This window comes from Bombus vosnesenskii, unplaced genomic scaffold, assembly GCF_011952255.1.
Source record: "Bombus vosnesenskii isolate JDL3184/JDL3185 unplaced genomic scaffold, Bvos_JDL3184-5_v1.1 scf7180000013883, whole genome shotgun sequence".
Lineage (NCBI taxonomy): Eukaryota > Metazoa > Arthropoda > Insecta > Hymenoptera > Apidae > Bombus > Bombus vosnesenskii.
The window spans coordinates 1026873-1048159 of NW_022883264.1; the positions used below are offsets into that span (position 1 = coordinate 1026873).

Here is a 21287-nt window from a genome sequence, read left to right on the forward strand (position 1 = left end):
TGATTTAAACAAAAGATAGGAACAACGCGAATTATCACGCGCGTTAAAAGAAAAAAGCAAAAATGAGTATAAAATAAAATTTCCCCAAAACGTATACACGTTTATTACGACATGAAATCATATCAATTTATTAAATAATGATATGTATTAAAATCAATCTATTGCCCATAAAATCGTAACAGTTTAACGATATATTAATCTCTTCCGTCTCAATATTTAATCTTTCAACATCGATGAAACCGCTGATCCGATCCTAACATAATTGCAGTTGGTTTACGCTACAATTTCGTGCCGAAATTTCCACCAATTAAATAATTTAAGTCTTTCCAAGAGCCTTCTGCAAATACGTCGATATGTCGCAAAAATGTTAAGGTATTTCGCGCTGCTATGTAAATGTAATGCATAAAACAAGAAAAGAGTCGTAAGATAAATTGTTTCTATGACAAAATATACAATAAAATTCGGTTTGTATACGTAGACCTTTGAAACTGACTTCGTGTTTGCTAATCTGGCAGACACATAAAACTTACATGACACGTTCGAGTGCATTGACGCTGCAGCATCGTATAAAGTATCGGCCGAAGCGAATAAATGGAGCGTTTGTCCACAAATAAACTATTTTTCTCCGTGTTATTTATGGCTGCTCTCCTCTCTCGTATTTGGAGTTTTGTCATACTGAAATACTTTACAGCTTGTGCTATACAATCAAGGTAAGCAATTTATGAACCCTGGGGTTGTCACGCCTCTTCCACGAATCTCGCTCGCCCTAATCGGTCGCCCAGATCCGGTTCAATTTTCAAGTAGTTGCTGTTTAAAAAAACAGCAGCGACGTCGAATGGAAAAACTTTGAGAACGCAGTTTGAGCATGGTGGAATATGTTTCGAGGATAAAAACTTAACAGACGAGGCGACGTCGTTTTCAGAAAAGATCTTTTCCACTGTAGGTTTCGAAAAGGAATACTTTCATGAGAAAATGCTGTAACTTTTTTATGTTTTGATGTTTCTCGTTAAAAATGTAGGCTGACGCTTTTAACATGCGATACTCTAAGGCAAAGAATAGTCTTTTTAGTGCACCATCTCGAAAAAGTTATTTATTCGACATGTCGAAGAAGAGCGACTTTTGAATGAGAAAAATGATGCCATTATATGAAACAATCAATTTATTCGTACGCACAGGTACGAAATCTTTTTATTGTGATTGTATACTCTCTTCGAAGGCCGTGTGTGTCACAGCGAAAGATAAGACTTGGAAACATTACGAATGACGGAGATAAATCTTGAACGAACTTTTAATTTAACTTTTTCCCTACATCTTTTATACAGTTTCCTAAATATTCACGATAATACGAAAAGTCAAAATCTCTCGGAGCGGGTGGTTCCACCCCTTCGACCGTTTTTCAGCAGGAAGAAGAAATTGTTCCGCTACCAGAATCACGTGAACTACATTCGTGCAAAGTTCCAAGTTTCTTTTCGAATTTTCTTCTTATCCAACTTGCCTCGTAACTCACCTACATATATGTACGAAGTTTTACTTTCGGACTGAGCCTCCAATTCATTAGCGAATTAAAACTACTTTTAATTACATCAATTATATTAAGAGCGGATTCTCGTGTAACAACGATAAAATCGAGTGGTTTTTATGCATTTTTCCTTAGACTAACTAATGGACATGTGCGACTGGACCCCTTTTTACGATGCAAATAGACAAACTTGAAGACTGATATCGCCTGACAAATCTCAACTTGGTCTTAAGCGAAGGTTAAAAGACATTTTTATATCGAATTGGTCTCAAACGAAAAAAATATTACTTCACCTCGAATACAATACGTTCATTTACACGCGTTTGACTATAATTTCAATCCGACGCCGATTTCTACCAATGCTTTTTGCAAAGTATCATTGATGGGCGATTTGCGTTCGTCGCAGTCATCAGAATGCCAAAGCTGTGACTTTTCTTAAAGTTAGATGGCCAACCCTGGAACTGAGGCTATTTTTGAAAGAAAAGCACGAGAACGTGGAAACCTGTAGACGTTCGGGAGGGAAATTCACTTCTTTCGGCGGATAAATCGAGTTCGTGTTGTCCAGAAGGATATCGCAAACAAACGATCGAATAAAAATTCGATGTTCCGTTCCTGTGGAAATTCGTAACGAAGCGAATGAGGTCTGTGCGAAATTGATTGACCAATTAGTTTTTCCACTATCGCGCGCGTCAGATTAAAAAGTTACCAAACGAGGCGCAGTTTAACAAGTTGATGAACGATACGAGGAATTGAAACAAGATAGAAAAAATTATGTTTGTAGCTTGAGACTATATTCGCATTCCACGAAGCCTTGGTCCCACCTAGCCAGTAATTATGTCTAAAAAAAAAAAGAAAGAAAAAGAGAAAAAAGAAAAGAATCTCTCGCTTTCGTCGTTGTTACACGAGAAACCTCCCTTAAACTTTGTCCCAAGCGTACAACGCGGTTCGTGTTAAGTACATTCCAGAATCTCGTTTCTCGCCTAATATTTTCCAGTTACGGCACATCGCGTAGTGGAGTATCTTTACGCTCGAAAAAATGTAGAACACGGTGGTGTCCTCGTGTTACGAATTGCATGAAACAGCGGCGGAGTGAGGCAAGTGCCGGTACACTCCATTGAATTCAAGCCGATCCCTTGCTTGGCCAGGTTCTGCGTTGAAACGCTTTTTCTGTGATTTTCCAGCGTTCCCAGCCTCGTTGTAACCCGCGCTTAAGGGCAAATAGTCGCGCGACAAAAACCAAAGCGCCATTTTCCCTGTTACCAGATTTCTCTCCTGACCCTTTCTCCCGTGTTTCCGCAATTTCTACCCTTTGGCCGTCGTAATACGCGGCAAAGCGGAGCTTTCGAACGAGAATTAGCATAAACAAGTATAATTTATACTCGTCTAGTAATTACAGCCTAAGTGGAAAGTGTGTAAAGCGGGTCGTAATTCTGTTTCAAAAATTATAGGTGAAACTACGTTTTAAGGAAAAGGCTGCAACTAGAGCGAGCGTTTTAACGCGCTTATGGGAAATTTAAGAGCGCGAAAGTGCAAAAATACTTTGTCTATGTATATATATTAAAGGAGAAATCCATATCTGCATTGAAACTGAATATGTAACAGTCGACGTTTACTTTCGAATGTATTTGAAATTGACGGCTGCTCGGTTAAACATTAAAACGTCCCATTATGAAAATTAGTACGAAACTAACAGCGCTCTGACTGTCGAAACGAAATACGACACGATTAAACAACTCGAAAGCGGTGCAAGCGCAAGGGAATTGGCAAAAGCGGCGTTGGAAGAACCACGGACATTGAAAAAAACAGAAACACGATATTGAAAATTATCCAAAGCACGTAGATTCCTTAAGAGAAACCTTAAATACACCGACGTAATAAAATAATTTCGTCGCGACAAAGACGAAGGGGTTTCTCATGCCGTAGCGTTCGTGGCGTTCGAAAAAGAGGTTCGATTTTTCCAAGTACAAAAGGAAGGTAACTCTGTGCAGTCGCTTGTATCGACGGAATTATGTGACTCGACAGACGAGGAGACATGGACCCCATAAATATTTCAAGAACCTGTCGATTAATCTTAATCCCTACCTAGTTGAACGAATGAAATCTCACACGAGAAAAGCGATTGTCCTATTAGTAGAAAATTGCATTAATCGCCAGTAAAATTTCACGCTCTTATCACGGAAACACCGGCAGCGAGGCGTTTGAACAATTTTCTGAATTTTACACATTCCATCTCTGGGATCCCTTATTCATCATCTTTCGTTTGCCTTCATTTTCCCGTGACTTTCTCGCTGCCTGCCACCTTCTTCCTTCCCTGTTCTCCAGTCCGATTGAATATCTTTTTTGACCATCTATCCTTTCCCATTCGTTATAAACGTCCATACCATCCGAGACACTTTGCTTTAATGGTTTCTATAATATCTACATCAATTCTCATTCGCAGTTTTATCTCTTCGTTCGATACACCCACGTATCCTTAGTTTCTAGCATTTCATACAATAATTCATTTCAACTGCCTTTATCTTCGATTTATTACCTTCATTTATCTTTTATGCTTTCGCGTTATACGTCTCTCTCTCTAATATTTATTGCTCTTTTACGTAATATATATATATATATATTATGATACTTTTTTAATCATTTTTTGGTGCTCTCTGGATACTGCAAAAATTGGAATGTTTGCGAAATGAGAAATCGGCGTCTATGCTCCTGTTAAACTTTCTACAGGGGTATACTGTGTTATACAATACGTATAGCGTACAGGTGTACAGCGTAGAGTGTCGCGCTTTAGAATTAGTGCCTTTTCTGTTCTCTGGTTTTAACGTTGCTTCAACAGAGAAGTTCGTTAACCACGCTGCCCAAAATTATGGTTCTTCGGTGCTTCGAGATTTGTCAAATCTTCGCCTCAATTTAATATACATATACATACTTAATTAGGCAATTGTGACACGTTTATGCTTGCTATCGCTCGATCGTTTGATTCACGAGCGCGCTACATTTTGGCCCGTAGCTACCGCACGCAAGCTACAGGCTTTCGAGGAACAGGCTTCGAATACAAAATTCGCTAACCGCCGGCCAATATTTTGCGTAGGCATTTTGCGATAAACTAGTTCCGCTGCAGCATCACAAAAGCAGCCGATAAACGATGCCGACAAGAGATTGCAACGTGCGCGCCTGCACCGTTGCTTCGAATAAAACGAGATAATGGCTCCGATAGGAAGCATCGACCTGGGAGCCATAATGCACGTTGGTTTATTCGCCGAGACTGTGGCGATTTCAGGGGAAATGCTGCTTCGTTATTTGCCACAACGCCGCCCAACTTACTTTCGAAACCGCCAACTCACCGCACAGACGCACTTTTCGCACCATCGTACTTTTCGAGGAAAAGTCAAAACGGGAGACGACAGCGTGGACTTTATCTACGACAGGAGAAGCTGCTTCCATCTTCTCCTCTGAAAATCATCGTCATCTTCGACTTCTCCTCTTCCTCGGTATTAACTTTCCCCTTTCCAGCTGTTTCTCCGAACGCTTCGTCGTTTCTCTCGTTTCAACCTCCTGCCTTGCCAACAACACCGTGTCGTCTGGCCACGTTAAGCTGCACAACTTTTTTACCGGCCGCTCTCTAATCTTTCCTCGTTACTTTCTCTAAATCCGCTACAAAGATCGGAAACAGCATCCAGCTTAACGAGCGTCCTTGCCTCGCTTCTGCGTGTGTGCGGAAACTTTCTCACTTGATTCCTTCCGCCCACGTTCTTCTCGTTTCTCTGTTAATTAATCGCAACATATTTTTAGAAAATTTCAATTTTTCGTGGTACACGAATTTTATTCTCCCCGTTCTTTTCGTCGGAGTTTCTCTACTTCCCCTCTCTTCCGTTGCTTCTCATTAATTCTTCCTGTCTGCCGGGTACAACGCGCTGCCCTCACATTCACGAAAGAGGCAAATAGTCTCTCTGATGACAGTGTGAGCGCTTGAAACGCCGACGACTTTACGAAATACGATACGATTGGAAGGCAAGCCAGCTCCTTAGAAGATGCAAATTGACGTTAAGGACGTTATAGATAGTCCGATGATGCATATTTTTATGGGAAATTGGTAATAAATTGGAAAGTGGATAGGAATTTATTTTGTCTTTATGAGGTTACGATCGCGTTCTATTTTGTACGTGTTGTATTTTCCGCATAGAAGAACATGACTCAAATTTTCCATTTTTCTAGTAACTGTTTTAAAATATTAAAATTCAATGCGCTGTCAATTAGAGGCTCGTCCAACGAAATTGTCATTCTATATTATTTTATAACCATGCACTTTTTTCCATCTTCCTCGCAATTAAAACATATTGCTCGTAAAAACGTTTAGTTTCAAACATCGAAAATCATTAGAACATCGAAGATATTAAAATATCGTTTGCGACTTCACAGACGATTCCTTGGGCGAGACCTAACAGTTTCTTCCCACGTTCGCAGATTGTGTGCCAGTATATTTCTTTTTCGTCGTAAAGTTTGAAAGATATTAAAATTAGAAAACCGACAGAAAACGACTTGTTGTGTTTTCATCGTAAAAGACAGGCTTATCGCGTGGTCTTCGTGTCTTAAAAATACAGTCTAGCTATATTCCTATACGTCTATCATAATTATTTCAAAGAATTCAGTATTATTTATTAAACTCTCGAGAAAATTTGCCAAGGGTGAAAATGTAGATAGGAACAATGCTTTTAGCTTCCTGCAACTTTAATCACGAACGTAATGTCTAAAAAGTAAAGCCCACCGTTATTGCAACAGCACGTTGTTTTCAGTATAGTAGCATCTTCCACACGTCGTATGCTTCGTGTTACAACTCGCGCGTGTTCATACGTCAATTATTCTACACTGCGTTATTTTATCTGCATACTTTTACGTACTTTAAATATATAACGATATACGGAGAGTCTAATCGCTCGACTTCAAAAACAACGAGGAATATTCCAGTTTTAGTGTACTTGAAAATTGCGAATATAATTCGAGAAATACAGCTTTCAGTGGCCGTCAGTGGCCGTCACAAAAGACTATAGCAAAGAAAGTTATTCGTCGTGAAAGCTAATGGAATTGGGTTTAGAGGGGCGCGATGATCGAGCGATTTCAAGTTGACGTATCGATATAATTACGAGGCTACGATGATTGCAGTGCAAAAATGGAATAATTTGAGAGTACGGTGTGCGGTGATTGCAGCTAAACAAATTTATGCTGCGATAATTCCGATAATAATTATCTCGGCGCGCTGCACGTCAAATCAACGAACAAACGCTCAGCTCCGCATAAATCTGTTAAGAAGCTAATATTGGCGCACCTGTTTCGCTCTTCAAACGCGATAATTTATCTGCGGCCAGAAACGTTTCTATATTTCCACCTAACAGTAAGCTAACAGTTAGTTTGCACGGTTAGTAAGTTACCAACAAGCAGCGTTACGCGATTCCAAGTTGCTGATCTCGATGAAACTTTGCGTACAAATACGCCATGCTTGCAAGGCGCGTCTACTAAATCGCGCCACGAAGAAAAATCTCGCGGAAATAATCGACGAGAATTGTTCCTTTCAACATTCCACGAAATCTACACGGTCGCGTTCAAAGTGCTCCCCTTTAGCGGCCATACGCTTAATGCAGCGTCGTTTGCATTGCGTAAAACAGTGCTGCAGTCCCTCGTTTGAAATGCTCTTATCGTCTTTAATCCCGAAAATGCTGATATTTTTACCCGACCGCGCTACGAACACGGTTGCATTGTGTTTGGCCTTAATGTACGCTTGTTCGCGCCTCTGTAACTTGAAAACCGCTTAACCGGTTCTAACTTTGCGGCTCTTGATCGATTCGCGTCCGCCACGGCAGTGTCGTAGACTATGCACAGCATACGGAGAAAAGTTTCTTCCGATAAGAGATCAAGCTGGAGAAAAATTACATTTGTACTTCGAGACCATCCGTGTATATCGTGGAAAGCCAATATTTCTACGCAGCTATAGAAGCATAATATTTTCTGCGGTATAGCGTTGCACTTGTGCGTTACAACTACTTGTTTCCTCCTCCGGTTTTAGTCGAAAATTATAGTCCTCCGTTCTCTCAGTCGTAGTCTTCGATTCTCTGACTTTGTAGCGTCGGTTGGCTGTGCGTAGTTTTCTCTGAGATAGAAATCGAGTGAGATTTATTCGATCCACGCGAACGTCGTCGCTTGTCACATTCGCGCCTCGTCCTCGCTCCATGCTAAAAAATCTCAACATTATTCTCAGCTCCGCGGGGAGCCTCCTTCGCATTCGCGCTTGTTTCGCATCCGCGGGTGAATTTGCGACGCTTCCGCTGGTGAAGAATCGCGGAGATAACGTTGTTCGAGCCGGCGTCGACAAAACGGATGCGATTTCTGACGCGTGACGCAATCAGGCCGAGACAACGTCGCGCGTGGCGATAGCGCGCCCAGCTCAAGGAACACCGCCGAGTCTCGTAAATCTCGATCGAGTTTCGCGGATCGAACACGCCGCCACGGCTGGGCAGAGTAAACCAACGCCTTGGGGGACACGCCGCAAGAAGCTGATTTATTATTTCGTCGCTCGGACGAAATCGGTGACTGGATGATTTATCGCGTCGGTCGGATGATGCATAAATTTGCCGCTAGCAAGAAAAGTCGAGAAATAGACAGAGAACGATCAGCATATTTCAGACGCTGTTGCTAGTTTGGAACGTTTAAGAAACTACCGAGTATCTTGGGGAAAAAGAAAGGAAAAACTACCGACGCTATCGAATTTCTAACGCCGCGAGCAATAGAGCAACATTTGTGGATTTTCTATTCGATTTGCAGAGTGGAAGAACGTCAATTTGCACAAGTTCTCTGACAAGTATTGAATCGTGCAGCCGTCGTTAAAATATGCCAGAACCTCAGAGTATGTCGGAGAGTTTGAAATAATACAAAAGTTTATTGGTTTCCCTATGATATTTCGCAGTTTTATTCCTTCGTCTGCTGTGATTCTTTGCTCGTCTTAAACGAACCGGTATTCCAAATATGCTTGCCCTAGCGGTGGAACGGAAAAATTAGACAGAGACAAAGAGGGGAGGATGGAAAAGGGACGCGCAAAAAGAACGAAGGGGAAAGATGAAGGCGAGGGATGGGAGAAGCCGGAGGAAACCGACGATGGAAATAAAAAGCAGCGAGCTTCGTGAGAGCGTTGAATCGGTTGTTGCAGAAGCTGCAAGCTCTGGATGGTTTATGGGTATCGTATAAACTGCGCTAAATTTCCATACAAGGTCGAATGTTTCGCCCTGCAGGTGGCCGCTCTCTTTCTTTCGTTGCTATCTTCGATTTATCATATCGAAGGAAAAGCGTACGCTCTGTTCACCAGCAGTTCCTGTATTTATTGCGAACCGATAGCTCGCGTGACAGTTGTAAAACTGTCGAATAAATGTGGGACGCGAGTCGGCTGTTTCATGAATAAATCGCGGTAATAACGCATGGATGGAATCCAACATCAGCGAGTATGCGAACGGATAGGCTGCAAAGCAGCGGAACGATATAGTTTCCATTTAGAAAGCATACGTGAAAACCATATGCACGAGTGTCCTAAGTAGATTTGATATTGAGACGCGATTAAATGATATAAAAGTGTACAACTCGATTTTACGTTTCTTTACTTTTCAGTCCAATTACGCTTCTATTTATTATGCTTTTATTAATTTATATTCTTACTAATTAATATTCGCGGCAAACGATGGAGACATTATTTACGACGTACGTAAATCTGGAGAAGGTCTAGTAAAAGAGCTAGCAATTTACGTTAAATCGTAAAGTGACGTTCAATTCGCGATTGTAAGATACGTATGGGTGTGTTTCTGTTTGTGCAACAACTTGGTACACAGACTTGGTCCATTATTTCCTTCGTTTGCGTGTATTCGTATAGCAATGGAATTTTCTCCGTCGCGTAGCCAGCCATATATCTATGCATGTGTTCGTAGAGCAAGAGAATGGATTTTGCTTAACGCATATAGGCATTCATAGGATCAAAGACTTAAAGGGTATATTCGTGATACAAAGGGTTGCAAAGTGATCTTGCTGCAATTTGAGCCTCCACTTGTACCAGTCAGATAAAATTGGAGGTTCGATCAAAGCCATACAAAGCAAAGTTTTAATAGAACTGAAATAAATGGCATATCTTCTCGATTATCCGTGTGGATGCGTAAACTGTTTCATCTTTGGATAAGCCGTACGATAATTCACGAAAGCAGACGAAACAATTCCTATTGCTTGTTACTCTTTGCGGTAACAATTTGCAACTGCGTTTTGTTTATTACTGAAAAATTTATGTTTTTACGAATATAACTAAAAAAAAATGCAAATTAGATGGAGGATTGTCTTAGTATTTTGCGCATATTTGTATCTTCGAGTTTTTCGCAAAAATCTGTCCAAGTCGAATCGTAAAATAAACATCAGCGTAATAGAAAATATAATAAAAATATCTTGAACGATATTTTTGCAACGTAATAATATATAATATAATTTCTATGTAAGACAATTCGTACAATCGCATTCATCTCTAAACCATGGTATATAAACTCGAGTTTTTGAAAGTTTGAAATGTGTTTCAAATCCCTGCGTACTTTCATCACTGACATATGCATTCAATTATAACTTTTGGAAAGCTCAGGACTTTTCTGCAACTGAGTTATGAAACTCTCTATGTAAATATCATTCTTGGGTCTTTTCATTCCAAACGTTTAAACGTGATACAAAAATAAAAGCAAGTTCGTCGTTAAAAAGAAGTTTGTTTTAGGTCGTCCGATGCGGATCACACGACTGACGCAACAATATTCACAGGGGAAACGATATTATTCAAACTCCTATTTCTAATACGTCTTCCGACTAATCCGAATTTTTACGATTGACCTAGCTTCATTCAATCCTGCAATCTCTCTCGGTATCTCTTTCGAGATCTTCGCCATCGTTTCTAATAAATTTGCCTGAATTTTTACTGCATCCCCTGTCACGTTCCATCGACGTTCGCTTTCCCGATAGTTGGGGCATCTCGCAGTAAGCAATCCAGCAACGATAATCTAAGCGATTCTTCACGGATGAAATGCGGCTGCGACTAAAGAGCAGGTTCCTGCGCTACAACTTCCGCCGCAGCCGATCGAATTTCCTTCCGGTTGGAGCAGCGATTCCTCGGCCGCGCTTTATGCGAGATTAATAAGCCACTTGATTTCACTTTACGGGCACATTCGTTCTCCGATCGGGATACCTCCGCGAAATTCCTTTACGCGAGTAATAGACACCTTGCACGTCGCTCAGATTGCTCAGATTGCCAGGCAGAATTTTTCCTGGCACGTGAAAAGTTTCCTCTGAAGCATTATTCTCCGACGCTGGCAGTTTTGGTGAGAGAAATCGATACAGTGTCTGCTAACGTTAAATTTGCCAATAGTTTGTACTTTCAGATACAAGTCATGCAATTAGTATGCTACAACGCCGCCTAACTTTCAAGTTACACGCTAATATCCATATTCTGTTACTTTAATTTCATTTCAATTTCAACTTTCATTTAACTAGCCGTGGTACACGCGAAGTTTTCTCTTAAGAATTATTCCGACGTTTTTGACGAGAGCAATCTGCTATCGTTGAATTTGCGAATAGTTGGTACTTGCGGACACAAGTCGTGTAATTGGTCTCCTAGAACGCCGCCTAACTTTCAAATTACACGCTAATATCCATATTCTGTTAGTTTAATTTCATTTCTAGTTATATTTTTAGCCCACCGTGACGTCAAAATCACAAACCATTTTCCTCGTCATGAAATCATCGAAGATTGTAAATTCATTGTAAAAATAACTCGAAAAGAAAGATACTTGTTCATCTGAGATTTAAGTTTCGAGAAAATCGAGTTTGAAAATCTTTTCGGTGCATGTGTACTCAACCGAGTCTAAACTCGCTGGATTTCACTGTAAGTGCTGTGCGCAAGTTTCATGAAATACGCGATAGTTTCAAAATAGATTACGATTCCCCCAAATTCGTTTAACGTATGGATTAACGTAAAGTTCGATAACAAGTAAAAGTTACGAAAGAACGATAACGTTTTGTCAATGAATTCTGTAAGCGAGAAAAATTTCACGAATATGTCAACTAACGGGGGAAATCATCCAACTAGAAAATAATTGTTTTAAGGCAACTCTGTGCGGAAGTGAAGTATTACATGCACGATAAAATATAGACGAAAGCTCTACTTTATTACGCAACGAGATCAAGTTTACCCTTATTTCCATAAATCAACCAAAGTCGCAAATTTTTCGTGTAAAGCAATTCTCATCAACTCCCGTTGCTAAACATTCCTCAAAAAAAAAAAAAAAAAACTACAAAAAGTCCTATCCTAGTACAAGTAAAAATTAAAGCGTTGTGAACAAATCTTTCTCTAACATGCTCGTAACAAAGTGGAAGTTTGAGACTCGACTTCGCCCTTTTGCACAGTGCGGCAAGCAGCAGAAAAGGATCGAAATGATTTCCAATCAGAACGTTCAAGTGTAATTATCCTCGTGAATCAACGAGGAAACAGGTACTAGGTCTAACGATTCTACAACTAATTTATAGTGGGCCGTTTTATGGTAAAATATAAAGATGTGCATGAAATAACATTAGATCGAGTAAATTTTTTAACACCTGCGAATAACCAAAGTTATAAATTTTGCAAGGAAAGAAATAAAACTTGAGGCAAGCCTATCTGAGCAAATAAAATAACCAAACAGGCTATAAATTACAAATTTTAGGGGTTCGACGTCTTTCCCCTTGTTCTGAATAGGTAATACTAAAACTGGCGCCCCATTTTTACGATTCTGCCACGTGCCTCAAATATCGTCACATAAACGTCGCACATATGGGCGGAACCCTGTGTTTTTCTATCGTTTATCACCCCAATCATATTTGCTAGACACTCGTAAATTTAATTCGTCTCGCTCTCTATTCGCAGTTTGCCCCCACTCGCCGATCCTGTAATTGCACAAAATCCGATAAAATGCAATACCAGCATTCGCACAAACGAACACTGTGACAGGGGAAAATCTTAATATCTGCTCCAGCGACTGAAGGAAATCTTCCATTTTATGTAATTCTTCCTTTTCGATCATTTAATCTTACTTATTTTTTAATCTTCGGCTGTTTGATGCTGTTTGATCCTAGTTTTTAATCTCACTCTCTAATTAAATAATTTTATGGTTAATTTTATTTCACTTGACCGGACGTCGACAACGCTAAGGCAAACGAATCTTTCGCAAAAATGACGAAACTCGACCGATCATTGCAATTAATTCGCTGATATCCTATTAGAATAGTCGATGCGTCTATAAATAATTAATTAAAAGAAACGTGCCAAGAGTGATTAATATCTGAAAAATATTACGGCAGATAATACACGCGTGTCTATTATTTATAGAATAAAATTACACAAAATTATTGAAGCTGTTATTCCTGCCTAAAATACAGCTACAAAATAATGAACGATATGGTGCAGCGAAAACAATCTGTTTGAATAAAATATCCTATTGCCTACAACGCAGGAGATTTGGGAATTTGTTACGTTCGTGTTGTATTACGCGTTAAATATTCGTTATATTCGTTATGCCTCCTACATGAGTAACAATAGTATTAATTACTAAATCATTGAAATCGCAATATCCACATACATTATACATCTAACCAGTTTACGAAGAGGAATTCATTTATGTTACTTTTTATACCAAAGAATCTTTGCGTTTTGTTCGAAACTTGAAAATTATTGTTACAAAAGAAGCGTGTACATAGATGACGAGAGTTAAAAATTCCGCCAAGAGCAAGTATAACGATACAGTTAGAGAGGATCAAACGTCACATGCGAGACGACCAAAAAACTTTTACAATGTTTTTCGTGGAAAACGTAAAACTTGGGAACAGAGATAACTTCGACATATATCGGAATACCGCGTTGCGACTGGACATTGTAATATCAACAGCATCTATGCTATGGTAATATCACGTTATATTCTTTCTAATTGTACCTATCGTGTTGCAATTTTTAAATGAAACTTTTTAAAAATTTCTTCGATATACTCGCATTTCGTACGATATTGCATTTTACTTTCTTCTTTCTACGTATTTTGTTTACTTCCCTTCTTTCTCTATGTATTTTTCTCATCTGCATTTTTCTTCTCGAGTATCACAAACATAAACCAAAGCCGAGAAACAAAATCCGAATATAAAAGGATTCGTCTCCTAAAGAGACTGGCTTAAAGTTTCAATGCATATACATGGCAAAACCTACTTTTTGTCGCTTCTCTTTTACCGAATATAATTTTGCTTTTCCATCGATTTCTGGCAGTTGACAAAATCTCGCGGCCATAACAGGAAATATATTAACGTCTAATGGATTTCTCTACCAACTAGATACGAGTAAAAGTGAATTTTCACTCAAAACGAACCGAAAAGCTAAGCTAACGTAATTACGAAAAATAATTAAAAAATATTCTTACTCGCCAAGCCAAATCTATCTGCGTGCACTTATGTCCTGTATTCTCCCAAAGACTGCAACATTACGATATAAATAAAAAAGAAAATAAAAGAGGGTCTTGATATCTCCAAAATTCTTTAGAAAATACTGAAAAGTATACGAACGAAATATTCCAATTCAAACAACGAATTACAAATTCCCATCGAATGCGTACAGAGTCACACCGCCGGACTCTAAATAAATATTTTAATGTTTTGATACGATGTGCACAAAGTGTCGGGTAAACGCATTATACAAAAGAGTTATTCATATTTGCTCGCACGCCGCTCTTTCAATATCGTACTCTATGAAAAATACCCAGCCTCGGGCCTTAGCTTCTGCACAGATCCTGCAGTCGATATATGAATAAAAGCATAGAAGTCAGAAAACCAACAAACTGGATTATCATGTTTTTTCCCGTGTAGTCTTTAAATACACGTCGCGACTGACCTACCTCATCCTATAGAAAACAATAACCATTGATTTAGAACGATATCGCCCGCGAGCAAATCGGAAGAGCCAATTATCGATAGGGAAAAAGACGCGTCTGCTTGCGCGCTAGTTGCAGCGGTCTGTCTCAAAAGAGTTAGTGCCGTTTAATAGCAGGACATTAATACAACACGCAGCGACGTCGTTGGATTAAACTACTTCGATGGTAGTTCGGTGGCAGTAACGAGCTACTAAGTACCTAACCATCCTATCGTGAGCGCACCCACGGCTCCGCACACCTACACACGTAGATCATGCACACGTAAATCATACAGACCGAGAGTCGCGCGCGCGCACACGCACATACAACACACATGGATGGAGAGGCAGAGGAACGCCATACATCTGACCGTACTCACCAACACCGATGCTCGACGAGCACGTTGCTCCCGTTGCTCATCTCGTGTGCGACGCGGTTGAAAGTACGGACGAGCGAGAACGACCAGGCCGCTCGATACAACACGGTCGCGAAATCGATCGAAAGAAACGGAGGCCGCGTCGTCGATCGATCATCGAGGGAATCGACACCGGTCGACCGAGCAACGACACCCCCACGACGCCACGGTACCGACACTCGCGCGAAATAGCGTATTCCTTTACGGCTGGCTGCGATGCAACCATCAGCAGCGACACCAACGACCACACCAGCCGACACACATTCGCACCAAAGCGTCGCCTCACGCCAAGACACACTTCCACACGCATCTACTCCTCCTCCACCACCCACCTCGTGTACGTGTGTTCTCTCGCAACAAGTTGAGTTTATCCTTGAACCGAACTCATCGCAGGCCCAACACGATGACTCGACACGATCGCCAGACACCGCCGATCCACGCTTTAGTCCGAAGCACAGTGTCCAAAGTCGCGGAACGTGCAGCACGTTTCAGCGCTACCGATCTTGCCGAAACGATCAAACTATCGCCGACTTGCGTTCCAAACCCAGGCGAACCGTCCGGCCATGTTTGCGTATCGTTAGAATGCAAATGAGCTGTTTGTATGCGACGCTGACTGCACTCGTTTACAAAGAGCGTCTTCGACGTTGGCTGTTGCTGATGAAACTTGGACGATACCGGGGGCTCGTACGTTTGTCGTTCGTGAGAAGAACGTAGTTATTCGCGCGTCCGCTCGCTCTGCGTGTATGCGGTTGTGGAAAATGTTTTGCCGATCGTATTCGATCGAATAAGTCGCTGTTGAAATATTCGGTATAAGTATTCCGTGGTGCGACGCGCTTCTCAATAAGGAGAGATTCGTTCGATGTCGATGATCGATGCTTATCGTTTAGAAGACACTTGGTAATTGCGTTACGATTCGGCGGCGCTCGAATCACTATGTTGGTCGATGAGATTCAGAGTGACGTACGTGATGAGAAATCGTCGCGGTACAAAACGTGTGCAGCGATCGTTCGCCTAAAAATCCAGCACCAATGCGTCAACGTGCCTCTCATCCTTTCTTCCATCCCTTATTTTTACGGGCTGCTCGTCGATAAGAGCGTACAGTTATACGTTCAATTAGATCCGTCACGTCGCAGGGGGATTCTTTCTCGAATTTTCACGCTTCTCCACGATCCCTGTCCGACGTCTAATCCCTCGACCGCTTCTTCCCCCGAAACGCCAAAGGTTAAGGTCATTCCAGCGGCGCACAGAACTCGCACCAGGCCAGAATTTTATCCTCTGCGCGAGAAGTAAAATACGATAGCTGTTCGGATCGGTCTTGGACGTTCCGCCGAATGATATCGATTCGCGCGTTGCACAATCTCGCGTAACTTTTTGGCTGCGGCGAGCACGCAACGACAGCCTCCACGTATAAGAAGCTGTTTTGCATTCGAGCAACACGTGTGTTCCTCTTCTTTGTTCCCCTTGAAGGATACTCTGCCGATATACTCTCTTGTTTCATTCGCGCGACCTCTCCACCATCTCGTCGAGCGTCTCTCGCTTTGTTACCGAGCAGCCAACGATAGCGCCGAGATCGCTCACCGGCCAGGCTTTTCCGAAGATATAAATCAATTAGCTCGTCGAGAACGTCGGCCTTGGTTGGCCGAACACGTCGATGCAGCGAGTCTGCGAAACGTGCGGATGCCGTGCGTCAACATTTCCCATCTCAACGACCCTCGCCACCATCCTAGTGGACGATCCTTTCGAATCACGTCACCAGAACGATTGCGACAGCCGTATATCGTAGGCAAGCAACCAAGCTCGATCGCTGAAAGCGGCTTACGATGCAACGCATGTTCGGCAGTGACGACGAACCATCACAGCATCGCGGACCACGTTCTCGTGCGTCGCTTCGAGTCATCAAACGATACCGTTAGTCGATACTGGCCGATTACTAATTCCAGGCTGTCGTTTCTCCACGATGACCGGTGTCATCGTAGCTTTGCATCTCGTCCGAGAGCTTGGCGACCCGCTGCTTTCTTTACCGCGCACACGGCGTAATCTCACCGAGAGCCAGCGATCGAGCGGCGAACGCAGTCCGCGAGGTTCGTGACGTCGCGATGCCACGGAATCGAGGTTAGCGCACTGGCACCAACTTGCACCGGTCGTCGTCCACGTCCCACGCAGCGAATCGAAGACGTAGCACGGGCGACGTCGTCGGCAGCGCCGTTTCGCCCGCTGTCATCGGGCACACGCGTTTAAGGGCAACGTCGAGCGTGTTCAGGTCCGCGTCACATGATCCGCTGACGGATACTCGGCACCCGTCTGCCCTTCGATGTTACTCGAACAGCGTCGCTGGACGAGTGGACAGCTCGTGCAGAGAGCTGGTGCAGGTTAGAACGTCGCCGCGGAAGAAACACGTATCTTCGCTCGCGGATCGCAAGAGAGAAAGAGAGAAAAATAGAAAGGAAAAAAGGAAAAGAGAATGGTACGCCGGTTTCTCCTCCTTCGTTGCCCGGGGAGCGGCTATGGCGGCGGCCTGGCTCTTACTGCTGCTTCCCTCGGCGCGGGGGTGTCCGAAAGGGGTCGGCTGTTCGCGGGCCGAAGGGGGAACGATTATCTCGCAGCATCCCCATCGCGCAGGACCGATCCGTGCGACGCGACGACTACGTTCAACGGAGACGCCAACAGGCCGACAGAGTGGATGAAAGAGGGCGCTGGTTGAACAGAGACGCAGTACGCGGCGAGGGTGAAAGGGAACGAGCTGGTCGTGGGTGCGACAGAGATCGAGCCGCGTAGGCTTGAAAGACAGAGAGACTGAGAGAGAGGGGCAAAAGGAGAACGGGGTGGAAAGTGGAACGAAGAGGAAACTGGATCGAAGAGAGATGGCTGACAAGAGGGAAGGAGAAGATTCGGATGGAGTCGGTCGGTCCAAGAAGGACGGTTAAGGAGATGGAAAAAGAGGTGCACGAGCGAGAAAATGTTGGAATAGACGAGTGGATCGGAGGAAGAGAATGGACGGAGACTGGACGGGGATCAAAGAGGGCTGCCGGCTGAAAAGAGACAGAAAGAGAGAGAGAGAGAGTAAGTAACGAAGGATGGAGGCGAGAGGAGATGGATGACGAGAGGAAGTAGGAAACGGTAGAAGTAGGCGCGGATTAAGGAACGACGAGAATGAGGTGAAGGACAAAAAACAATGCGGAAGAGAAGGAACCGGCGGTAAGGTGGGACAGAAATGATTGGAGCACGAGGTTGAAAGAGATGGCAGAAGAGAGGGGTAGCGGATGTACGTATCTTTTGTCGGAGCGACGAATGATATACGCGGTGAAAAGGGTTTAATCGTCACGTGTGAACCACGCTGCAGATGGAAGACAGCCCTAATAAATTGCGAGTTATACGCGTGGAAATAGAAAAAGGTAGGGAAAGTGAATAGAAAACTCTCAAGAGTTGTATTTTAAAAAGTATAGAAAGACAAGGAATATTAATAAGAAACTGTGACGATACGACGTTGAATAAGGCGAGAAAGGCGGCGAGCACCCTTCTGTTCCAATGCTTCGTGACACGGTTACGAATAGGGGGCAGAACCAGCCATACCGAAGATTCGAGGGGGAAAAAAACAAGGTTCGAATCGCATTTTCTACTGTGTAATACATAGTTTAAAGCACGAGCACACGTACTTATTTAGAACACACTTTCCTTTGCTCTAATTTCCATGAAAGAGTCACGGTGTATGTAATAATTAAGAAACGACGTCATATATCTAGTTGTTATTATCGTTTACGCGTTTTTATCGTCGTTCTAATTTCATTGATATCGAATTAGATTGGAATGGGATTTTTTACCGACCATAAGAAATAAACGATGAATGAAAAGGCTCCATTTATTGTTAAACACGACAAGCCTTTAGTACAAGACAATATCTATCATTTTACGAATACGCGTATTTTAATATCAATTATTTTGCGAAATTTAGTTTTGTCGTCGTATTTAAGTATAAATGTCAATAGAGAAAATGTAGTTTGTCCCATTTGCGCGAGACACTCCGTATATCAGAATTCAATAGTAAAGAAATCTTATTACAATCATACACATACTAATTACGTACTAATGCAAAGACTTTTATTTCGCTTTTATTATTACGCTTTCTTGTACGATTTCGCGTATAATTTTTAATTACGATTGTTATGTTGCCAGTGTATATACATGTATATTCGTTGCAACATTCCGTGCCGAATGCAATTAATTAGTAAAATCTCCGTGCATTTTACAGAACGTGTGCAACGAATCATTTTAGCTACTGCACACGCTTGATTCTATCTTATAAAATTTCGTAATTACAATTCTGTAAATTAATGATGATCATAGAAAATCTCTGGAAATTGTTGAAATATTAAATTTAATGAAATTCTGCGAAATACGAAGCGTCGTTTGCATTAATTCGTAAAAATTGCGAGATAACTAGTTCTATTTACAAACTATTCAAAGCGATTTGAGCATCTCGTCTAAATGAACAATATAATTCACAATAGCTGGATCTTACGGTATTACAAAGTCCGAAGAAATCAAAATATCTGTAGCATTATAACGCCTTCAATCACTGGAATCTCGTTGTTATTTCTCGCTAGTGTCCACTAGTGGCCGCCCTCTAAAAAGTCTAATGTGATGTATTGCCGAATGTACATCAATCAGCAGATATTTTCGTATATTTTCGTTTTTCAATTTTCAATCATTCGAGCGGCAATTTTTCACAACAATTTGTCTTTAGCGAAATCGTACTCCGTTCGCCATTCCGGAGGAGCTTAATCTCCGATATCACGCGTAGTCCCTGCGGCTTCGCCTACTCTGCTCCCCTTCCAGACCAATTTTCATTCCACGCGTTGCTGTTGCTAAGTAAACCGAGACATGTAGGTTAGCCGAGTACACGGAAGCTGAAGCGGCGTAAAAAATGCAACAGCATTTATCGCAGAAAATCTGTTATGTCGGAGATCAAAGGGAATAGTCTCCGAGGGGATGGATATTCCTTGCACCACGCCCGCAAACACTTATCCGATAAACCTAATGTTGTGTGCGATAAGTCATGTCTATAATCGGATCCAGGTGCGCCGCTACATAAACGCGCGTGAAGCTAGATGCGTCATACGTTACACGTGTGCACGGTGCAAGCACTCCTTCGACGCTGTAACTTCGGTCCTCCTAATAAGAAGATTAGCATCCAACGATCAGATTGATTAAAGGGAAGAAGAAGATTCCGACTAGATTGTATCCAACGGATAAACCCGCTATGAAATATTCATGGAGAATGGGATAGAAAGAAACGGGATAGAACACCGGAATGTCGTTGGAATCGTTGGTCCGGTGCAATACGGAGCTGATTAGGCGAAGGACCAGACGCAATCATAAAGATAAGCGCGCGTACTGGCCGAAGGCGTCACATGCAAATAACATGATATAGCAACGCGTGACATAACAGTAAATCGAGAGCAGTCGATATAATTGAGCAACAGTCGATATAACAGACAGCCGATAAGACGATTAGGCGAAGACACGCGGGTCTGATTGGTTATTTCTGATGGACCTAACGATCAGAGTCGTAAAGACGAGCACGTGTATTTTGGCTGTAAGCGACACGTATACGACCAAGACTACATAAATATGTACATAGCAACGCGTGACACGTCGATGAGCGATAGAGAGCAGTCGCTTTCTTTGCCCCTGTATCGCCCCATTAATCGTTTTTCCAGTTGCTACGAGATCGCTCATAGTCATTGCCATTCTTTTCGGTGTGGCTGCATTCGACTTGGTCAGTGGAATTTAATTTCTAGCGAAGATGTTACTTGCACGACTGTGAATATCAATCGATACCGTAGACATAGAAAAATAACTCGATATATGTAACTCGGCGTGTGATGCCTGTATGTTGGTTTCTTATCGTCGAGATTGTAATATCGTAATTAAAAATGAAAATCTATATCGAACTCGATTAAATTGGAGCCAAGTAATAAGTACACCGTATACAACGTTGTGCGTATAAAGATTATTCCAACTTTATATTCTTGGAATTACATTCTTCGGCTTTCCACTTATATTCCTGGAATACGCGAATAGGGAAAAGAATCTAACAACGAACAAACTGAATGGAATAATATTTCGGTTGATAAACGATGATGTTTCCCTCGCCACCGTCTTACAAAAATGCATTTCTTTGCAAAACGCGAGGAATGTTTAACAACCGTTGAATGTTGAACGATCGACGACCCTATCCGACTGACACGCGTTTCCGTTTCCTTCTGTACAGGAGTTATATCCATGTCAAACGTATCTGTGTGATAGACAGAAGAAATAATAAACTATGCGAGTAAAGCATCGAGCACGTCGCAACGATATTTGTTACAGACCCATCGAACTT

The 21287-nt window shown here is 42.0% G+C and overlaps 1 protein-coding gene across 11 annotated transcripts in view; it reads right to left on the reverse strand.

Moving 5' to 3' along the window:
• The window catches only part of LOC117239191 (cyclic nucleotide-gated cation channel alpha-3-like), a 220574-nt gene extending 203053 nt beyond the window's left edge, over positions 1-17521 (reverse strand). For 2 of the 11 annotated variants that reach the window (XR_004494372.1, XR_004494374.1), the window contains exon 1: positions 14870-17512. The gene's annotated coding sequence lies outside the window, so the exon portion shown is untranslated. Of the gene's footprint in view, positions 1-14869 lie in introns of all 11 variants that reach the window. The other 9 variants (XR_004494378.1, XR_004494377.1, XR_004494380.1 and 6 more) reach the window with 8 other exon arrangements.
• Between the last annotated feature and the right edge of the window lie 3766 nt (positions 17522-21287).